We start from the raw sequence: 10363 nt of genomic DNA, 5'->3' as shown, positions 1-10363 counted from the left end.
CCTCTAATGCTACCTCGTTCATGAAATTTTCTTTAGCCAAACTGAAATTAAACACATCCTCTTGTAAATTCATGTAACAGGTTTTCAATATTTCTCTTGTAGGATTTGTCTCTTTGTATCTTATAGCTATTTATGTACATATTTATCCTGCTAGAAATTATGTTTCTTGACAACAAGAAAGATTGGGTGTGTGAATCTTCCATAATGCCTAGTACAGTTGGAACAGGAATTTAAAGAAATTAAAGAATGTGTAAGCAAAAACTCAGTTGTATGTAAGAAAACCCAATTCCCCCTGAGGAAGAGAAAGAGGTGGAGTCCTTTAAAAATTAACTGCCTGTTTTTCTGTCTGTGGCTAGTGAGCCTTATCTGTCCCTTTCCGAGGCATTGTGAAGACCCTGTTTCTCTGGCTGTGCAGCTGCGAGGTCACTAGACAAATAAACTCAAGTCATAAAACATGTTCTTCTTTGAAAAGTAAAAAATGATGTAATGCATGTCTCAATTAAATAACTGTCTTTGTTTTTTGCTTCTGTAATATGCTTCCCCCTGTATAGGTCTCCCCCGCCCCAGGAAATGCTTAGAAGTAACCTGACCCTTTGTTCAGGTCTCAGTCTTTTTGGATGTTAATCTGACTGGGCCAGTGCACCTAAATAATAAGTCCTCCTCAACGCCTTGGTCTCTCTGGTTCCTGAATTATCCCGCAACACAGTGCTTTGCATGTAGATAGATATTTAACAATTTTCTAATGAAGACTGGTTAGGAGCAAGGTCACTGCATGAGAGTGTTCAGGTTTCACAGTGTGCAAGGGTACCACAGATAAGAGTGTGCTGATTCATATAATACACATATGTTAACTTATGGAAAAGCACAAGCAGAACTGGAGATTCCAGGCTAAGTTCTGGAGCAGTGGAGAGCTGATTTGTATATAAACCCCCATTGGGTGCATATGGCCACACACATACACTTACGGGATAGTTCACCTACATACTAGCACAGGCACCTTCATAAGTTGCAACTGTTCTGACTGCACTCCTAGTGACACCTGAGATTGCTTCTCTCACTTACCTGGCACTTTCCAAGGCTTGCATCTCATTCCTCAACTTTGAACTTGATATCATTTCCCACCATGGAAATGAGGGGAGCAACATGAAGTACTTGAAAATTGTGTAGACAATGTGTCCTGTGTGGAATCAGGCAAAAATACAGGTACTTGTGTGTACACAGGCAAGACTACTGCCAGTGGGTGTTCTGGATAACCCTCCTGGGGAACAGCCATTCCGGTTCCATAACAATATACTAACTTAAAATCTGCTTGTGAAATCAAGTGCTGTTTGCTAATTTCACAGGGGTACCATATGGGCTAGCAGGAGCCCTGCTTCAGAGCAGGCTCTGTAGTCAGACTACTCTACAACTTAACCGTCTGTGAAAACTTGGGCTATGCTATTTTTCTTTCTCTGCTGAGACACAAATTATTTCTCTTCCTGTGCTGAGGTTTTCTGTTCATTCATCTATAAAATGGGGATAATAATGATGCCTAATGCATGAACGTGTTGCATGTAGAATTGTCACAGATCCTTCAGGAGGCGCTTTGCCAGCTGGAAGCCTCTGTGGCCAGCAGCCCCTCTGCTTGAGTTCTGCTCATGCCCATTGGACTTGTTCCACCCACTCGGACCAGCAGGCTGCACTCGGCTCATACAACCGGCCAGGATCCCACACTTGCTAAAGGCAAGCCTGGTGCAGAGCAGCGAGGGGTGTGTGAGGGAGCGCGCGGTTTGGCCCCTGCATACAGCCAGGCACTCTGGCTGCTGCAGTGGGGCAGGCACCCGCACAGGTGCTGGCTCTGTATGAGGTAGCATCTGGACCAGACATATTGCAAGCGGCTTCTGCTGCGGGCACCAGCATCTGGACTAGGGAAATGTGGTGATGCTGGAAAGCTCAGAGACGCCAGGAACCACAGAGCCCCAAAGAGGATGTTACAGTATGTCACAGCCCTGGTTCAGGGACCTCCAAGGTCTGGGCTACAAGAAGGGCCACAGCTCTTCTCTCCTTCACATGTACTGCAGTGCAGCAAGTGTGGGTTCATGTTCGAGGGTGAGGAGTGTGTTTCAGCTGATTTGTGTAAAAGCCATGGATTTCACCCGGAGCTAGAATCCCAGGCCCAGCTGGCTTGTCACTGGCTTGAAGTTGAGGTTTCACCCGGGACCCGCCTCTTCCCACCTGGGAACCTGTCTGCCTCCTGCCACCATGAGAATGACACATCAAATTACTTGTTTAAAAGTAATTTAGGATATGGATATAAATCTTATTGTTATCAGTAACAAACTCTAAGAGCCAACTTTGAACATTGCCCTGCTCTGGTCCATGACTCCTGGGCTGGCCCTGCCCCTCCTCTGTTTCTTGTTGCGTGGGGTGGCCACCTGGCACCAGCAGAGGGCAGGATGGCTATAGTGTTACAGCTCTGGCACAGGGATGCCCAAGGTCTGGGCCCCCAGAAGGGTTGCTACATTTCACTCCTGCAGCCAGTACCATGCCACTGCCTGCAGCTCAGCAAGCTGGCCAGGAAAGTGTTATAGCCCCTTTAGCTCCCACCCGTAGCTCAATGAACTGGCCAGGAAAGTGTTACAGCTCCTTTTGCTCCTGCCATTTGGCAGGTCACAAGTTCTTGTCCCACATCCAGGAAGAATGAGGTTAGATGGACAATGGGAGGGTGAGCAAGGTGGAGAAGAGCTTTATTGGGCAACTGAACAGCTCTCAGCAGAGAGATCTGTAGTGGGTAGCCCTCACTCCAGGCCATGGATTTTACCCAGAGCTGGAATCCCAGGCCCAGCTGGCTTGTCACTGGCTTGAAGTTGAGGTTTCACCCGGGACCCGCCCCTTCTCACCTAGGAACCTGTCTGCCTCCTGCCACCATGAGAATGACACATCAAGTTACTTGTTTGAAAGCAATTTAGGATATGGATATAAATCTTATTGTTATCAGTAACAAACTCTAAAAGCCAACTTTGAACATTGCTTTTCCCATCACTCATGGATCTATTTTTCTGCTCCTGTTTGCAACAAAACTCCTCAAAAAAGGTATCTGTTTGCTTCTCAATCTGTCTTCTTTTCTCTCTCACACCACCTCCTATCAGACTTTTAGTGCCACCACTTGGTCCAAACTACGGTTATCATCAGTGACTATATTACTAAATCTAATGGTCACTTCTCAGTCCTCATCTTTTCAGCAACAGTTGGTCATTCCCTCTCCCTTGACAAAATTTTCCCCTCTTGGTTTCCTGGATACTACACATTTTTTGTTTGCTTTCCTCCTACTTCACTGGCTGTTTCTTCTCAGATTCCTGTGCTACTTCCTCTTCTTTCAAACCTCTCCCATCATTTAAAGGTTTTGGTCCTAGGTTCTCTTCTCTTTAGCTACACTCACTTTTTTGGTTGTCTCATGCAGTCCATGGCTTTAAATACCATATATTTGCAAATAACTCCCAAATTTAAATCTCTAATATAGACCTCCCCCCGATCTTCAGACTCAAATATCCAACTGCCTACTCAACCACCCCATACCCATGTTTAATAAATGTTGTAAATTGGCCTGAATGAGCTACTATGGGGAGAGCTCCTCTTTCACCCCACCAAAACCTGCTACCATCTCAGCTGAGGGAAACTCCATTCCTCCAGCTGCTCAGGACAAAAACTTTGAAATCACAGCTGACACTTCTCTTTAGCTACTCTTAGCCAATCCATAAAGAAATTCTGTAAAGTACATTTAGACATTGCTGTTATCTCTACTATCACTTTTGACTGAGCTACCATCCCCTCTCACATGAATTATTTTGACAACCTCCTAAGACTAATGTCTTACTACTTCTAACCTTACCCTCCAACCCGCATTACTGTCTAGTCTCAGCATAGCAGCTAGGGTGATCCTTTTAAAATGTAAGCCAGATCCTTGAGTTCTGCTCATGCCTATTGGGCTTGTTCATACACTGAGCATGGGGATGGCGGGACCATCTTAGGGACATGGCCTTATGATGCTAGAAGCAATGCTGCAGTTTAGTCATCTCTTAGTGTAGAGGTTTGGGCAGAGTTATTACATGCCGAAAGTTCTTCAGCTCTCAAGCCTTTACTAAAATGTTTCTGTCTCAATCAGTTGAACTCAGACTACCCTTGCAATCTACACTTTCACTCTCACCCCAGGTACTCCCTTCCCCTTTAACTGGCTCTGTGTTTTCCATCTCATGCATTAACTTCTACACATTTAAATATTTAGTATTATATAGTAATATGTATTACATATATTGAAGTCCTCGTATTCAACTTACTGGGCTTATTCATTTTCATTATTGTCTGCTTCATCCCTATTGAATGTAATCTCAACAGGAATTTTTATCTGTTGTATCTATTGTGTTCATTGATGTATTTTCAGTGCCTATATGTGGAGTGTGAGATTCAGAGAGTAATCAAGGACAATTCCAACTTTCTTAATCTGAAAACTGGAAGGTTGAAGCTGCTAATTACCAAGATGGGGAACTCTGTGGGCAGAGCAGTTTGGGGGTTGGATCAGGCATTCTGTTTTGGGTATGTTAATTTGAGATGCTATATCATTCAGTTTAGGCTATGTATCTTGCAGTAAACAACTCCAGGAGGATAGAGGCCCTCGCTGGCATCCCCACATATCAAAACCAGTTCACAGCCTGGTACTGGAGGATATCCGTGGTCAGCACCTGGACCTTGGTGGGCTCAATGTTTTACTTTGGCCAGAGAAAGGAGAAGCCAACAGATGACGAAGTAGAACAAAAGGATATCCCAACAAGTGAAGTACCCAGTGAACTATCTGAATGCCCAAAAGGGTTTTATGTGGAAAGGATGGTCACATATAAGGAAGATTTTGTCCCAGTTACTGAAAAGATCCTCAACTATTGGAAATCATGGACTAGTGACCCTGGTGCAGAATCATGACTGACTGCTGAATTCTGAAAACCAGGACTTGGTTCAACATTTAAATTTGATAGCTGCCTTGATTCCCATTTTGTGAAAAGTGTATATATTTAATTTTGCTGTAAAACATAATCACTAATAATATGCAATAAATATTTTCTTGAAGGAAACTAAACAACTCCAAAAATCTTAATGCTTCACAGCAAAAAAGTTTATTTCTTGCTCACTCACATTTGTGTCCACTGCAGGCCTACTGTGTCTTTGTGAACTTTATCTCATGACCCAGGCTGAGGGAGCAGCCTCCATCTGGAATGTTTCTGGTGTCAGGGCAGAGTGAAGAAATAACACAATGGAGCCACATGATGGCTTTTAAGACTTCTTCTCAAAAACGACTTAAGTCACTTGCACTGCATGGCATTGGCCAAAGCAAATCCCATGGCCAGCCCTGACATCAGCAGAACGGGGTAAATACAACGCTGGCACTGGACAAGGCAACACATGTTATGAACAATAATACACTCCACTACAGATGCCTATTTGGTACATCTAAGTGACAATGTCATTAGTAATTGAACCTTTGAGCCTGAGGTTCAAGACAGAGGTCCAAACTGGAAATACACATTTTAGAATTTTCAGCATATAGTACAGTATTTACATTCATAAAATTAGAAGAGATCACCCAGGGGGTAAGTAGAAGTAGAAAAGAGAAAAATTCCAAGGACCAAGCTTGAAGCACTCTAGCATTGTGAAATCAGAGAAATGAGAAATAGTCAGACATGAATGAGAAAAAGTGTGCTATGACACAGGAGCACAAGGAGAGAATGGTGTCCTGAAGGCAAAGCAAAGAGTGTTTCAAATAGGAAGGCGTGATCAACTATGCCAAAGGCCACTAATAGTATGAGAAAGAAGAAGACTCAGAATTGAGCTGAGGCTATTGGAAAAGCTGATAAAAGTAGTTTTAGTGTTAGAGCTGGGGAGAAAGACTGATTCCTGTTGGTTTTAGAGAGAATGATAAAAAAGGAATTTAAGTCAGTAAGTCAATAACCAAAGAGATTATTCATAGGAAAAAAGAGAAGGTACACAAAAAATATCAGAGACTATGAGCTACACTGATAAAGGCCAGAATAGGTAGAGATGCTGGAGTGGCTGAGCAAAGTCACTGTTACTAACTCAAAGTAAATAAATTTCATTCTTGTTTAGTTACTCAGGTGTCTCCATTCCTTGAAACCTCAGGAAACTCAACTAACTTACCATTCTTTCCCCACCAGCTTTCTAACTCTACCTTTATCACATTTAAAAAATTTTATACACTTGCTTCAGTTTGCAAGTTGTATATCCTGATATGTTGATTTATCTATTAATGTATTGTTAAATTATTCCATTATTATATGCTGTTTACATCCTATACCTGGGACAGATGCTTTCTAGATGTTCCTGTCAGTTCCCAATACTTACTTGAATGTAAACTCCCTGTGGGTGGGATGTGGCCTTCTTTATCATAACATCCAGCCTGGTACCTGGCACACAGTGGGCAGTGGAAAAATATTAATTGTGGGAATGGATAGATGCATTGTACATATTAGAAAATGGACAGTGAAATCTGATTTTCTCAATGATGTCATTAATGGCATAGCTACTGGTATTCTCCTTTCAAGTTCAACTTTTCTTTCTGTGGGTTTTTATTTCTCTCCCTGATGCTAAATGCATAATACTCTTCTTATTGCTGCTTCAAACACCAGTTAATATCAGTATTCTGGGTGGGGCTGTTCCTGGCAGGCCGTCATGAACCTAAGAGGCTGCCTTGGCACAGAGGCCCAACCTAATTGATGACCAATCCTTTCTCAAGAGCATTCCAGGGCATCTTCTCTCAGCAGGAAACTGCTGGCTGGGCCGTACCCTTAGAAGGGGATAGTGGACCCTTCTAGTACGAGAGATTAGCTCTTAAAGACAGTTGTGACAACTGGCCACCATTTCAGGGGGCAAAAAAATTATATCTCTTCTTTATACCATGCACTCAGATATACTTCTGATGAAATTAGCTATTTAAATGTAACAACTGAAACCAAAGAACTGTTACGGGTTTCTTTAAGATGTAGGTGAATATTTACTTAGCCTTGGGGGTGGCAAGGAAAGGGCTTATGTGCTCAAAATGGATTCCATTAAATAAATTACTGATTGATGTAAAATAAGATTTTTTAAAGTATCTAAAAATGCCAAAAACTGCATTGAAAGAAAAGTGGAAATTTGAGTGAAAATATTTGCAGCATGCATGAGAAATAGGATTAATAAACTAATATAGGAAGAATTCTTACAAAACAATGAGGAAGATTTGAGGCCATCACAGTGGCTCACACCTGCAATCCCAGCACTTTGGGAGGCCTAGATGAGAGGATCCCTTCAAGCCAGTGGTTTGAGACCAGCCTGGGCAACATGGTGAAATCCTATCTCTACTGAAAATACAAAAATTAACTGGACATGGTGGTGCATTCCTGTAGTCTCAATTACTCAGGTGGCTGAGGCAGGAGAATTGCATGAACCTGGAAGGCAGAGGCTGCAATGAGCCGAGATCATGCCACTATACTCCAGCCTGGGTGACAGAGCAAGATCCTATCTCAAAAAAAAAAAGAGTTGAAAACCCCAGCAGAAAAAATAAGCAGCTTTTATGAAAGTAGTTAATTAAAAGAAAAAGTACAATTTTAAAATGTGAAGAAAATATTCATCCTTAATAGAAATTGAAGAAGTCTACATTAAATAACAATGAAATAAGCCTTTCCCCAATTAAATTGGCAAAAACTCCTTTATGTAATAGCATTTGTATTGTGAAGGCACAGGAAAATAAACACTCTCCTACACAACTGACATGATGCACTCTACGTTTCTGATGACATGAAGAAAGAGTTTCAGGAGGGAGGATAGGAGACCATTTATGGGCATTACAGAGCTCTATGAGGGTTAGAGACCTGGAAATGAGGGGTGCCCTGGGACTCTGATGCTTCCCGTGTAATTCACATGAACAAGGATAAAGGACATAATGGGAAAACTGAAGCTCTCAGAAGAGAACTTCAACTGACTCCCTCCAAAATGATGACTCATACTTGGCCTTCCTGACTGATACCAAAGATAAACAGTTCATGCTCATATCAAAACTAATTCTTCCACTTACACGCTAGATTCCATTCCTTCTTGCTCACGCAAGAACACCACTTCAGAAATTCCCGTTACGTCCTACATCATCTATTTTATTATCTTTACGGGATCATTCTATCCACTTACAAACAAGCTATAATTTCTTCCACCCTAGAAAAATAAAAAGAAACTTTCTTTTGAGCCTACTTTTCCCACCAAGACCTGTCCCATGTATTTGTTGCTCTTAGCAGGAAATCTTGAAATAAGTTTCCATACAAAATCTCTCCAAGTTCTTTCCTCCAGTTCTCTTGTAAACCTTCTCTTCTTTCAAACTTTCTCTCCACACCCACTGATCTTGGGAACCTCCACATTGCCAAATTCAATGTCCAATTCTCAGTCCTTTTCTTACCTGATTAGCAGCATTTGGCACATTTTAATAATCCCTGTCTCCTTAATACACCTTCTTCATATGTTTCCAGGTCACTGCATTCTCTTGTTTTCCTTTTTTCTTCATAAGTTCTTTCCCTTCCCTTTGTATCTCCCCTCTAAACTCTTAGTGTTGGAATACTCCAGGGCTCAGTTCTTGGTCTTCTTCTCTATCTACAGTTGCTCCCTTGATTTTATCCAATCTCACTGCTCTAAATATCTGTATGCCCATGACTCCTACACTTCTAACTCTTCATGCTTTTCTTCAAATCACAATCCAACTACAAGCTTGATATTTCCATTCAGGTGTCTGATAGACTGAACTGCTGATTTTTTTTTTTTTTTTTACTAGAAATCTTTTATTCACAGACTTCCAACGTTGTCTGATGACAACTTAATCTTTGTAGCTCTAGAGCCTTTGACTCCTGTGCTCAAAATTCCCGTTCTTATCAGCAGGTTGATTAAGTAACTTGTGCAATGTCATCCTATTCGTCAGTGACAGAGCTGGAACCCAGAGCCAGGCAGTCTCATGGAAACTTGAATATGTTAAATAGATTACAGAAGAGTATGGCTAGTATGATTCCATGTTTATTAAATATAATTAAGTATTTAAAGAAAATGGCTGAAAAAATAGATTCACTCATGGTCTCTGGATGGACATACTATGGCTAGATGTTTTTCCTTCTCTTTTATCTCTCCATTTTACTTATTCACCAAAACTTTTGTCATAAGTAAAACATCCTGATCAACTTTTCTTAAGATTCAGGATTCCAGATGAACTTTATTTCCTCTAATAATTCTCTGCATTATAAATAATCCTATTCCATATATTTTTGAGTTGTTCATGACATGTCAGAAGATGTAGGGCATTTTCATGCAGATTTCGTGGTATTTCTGGCAGAGGTGGACTATTGAGCTGCTATGACCATATGCATGATACAATGTCATGTTTCTTTCCATTTTATAGTGAAGATGTGGAAAGTGTGTTTGTGAGTTTGTCCTAATCTGATAAAATATCATCTTGATAATAGGCATATCATTTTCTGCATCCTAAATAGAAATTTCCTGAGCACGAATACAAAGACCATTCCTATCTTATATTTAGTAAATACCAATAAATTTTTGCTCTTTCACCACTGGCTAAAGAATATTAGATTTTCCCAAAGCTAAAAAAATAACAAGCATGAAAACATTTCTCCCTCCTTAAGAAAAACAATAAAAGAAATACTTAAGGCTAAGGTGGCTGTTGCCTGGTACTAAATGTTGCATGTATATTGGCCTCCATATGTTGCAATAAGTGTGAAATGTCTCGGCAAAATAAGGGGAGGAAGGAGTGCTTGTGTGTGGGAAAAGAGAAATTTCCAGTTTCTGATTACTGAACTGCCTTACAGCTCTCTTTGAACAAATACTGGCCGGTGGCCCAACATTAAGGGAAGTCCCGATCTGTTGTTATGTGGAAACAGTGTAAATTATTTCTAATGGAGAGAATGACAAAAGCAAAACTTTCCCATCCCTATATCTTTGATAAATTGCTTTGTCTACAGAATATAATGCAGACATTTCTGTTTTTTATAATCTTAATCTTAAAAGCCATGTCCTTAAAGCATTGAAAGTAATTTCTTTTTTTTTTTTTTTAATCAGGAACAAGTCTACACCTGGACTTTGTATTTTTGATAAAGAATTCAGCATAAACAAAGTTTGATGTGACTAACACCATCATATTTCTAACTTACTTTTATCTGGCATTTTACAATTTTCTAAGGCACTTTCATATACACAAATTGATTCTCATGTCAACTCAGAGAAGAGGATATTATTATCCCTATTTTAGAAATGGAGAAAATAGGGCACAGAAAGATGAATTTACTTGGTGGATGATAGA

This window comes from Colobus angolensis, unplaced genomic scaffold (genome assembly GCF_000951035.1).
Source record: "Colobus angolensis palliatus isolate OR3802 unplaced genomic scaffold, Cang.pa_1.0 Scaffold231, whole genome shotgun sequence".
Classification (NCBI taxonomy): Eukaryota; Metazoa; Chordata; class Mammalia; order Primates; family Cercopithecidae; genus Colobus; species Colobus angolensis.
The sequence above is the reverse complement of the archived record's forward strand: the minus strand, read 5'-3'. Positions refer to the sequence as shown.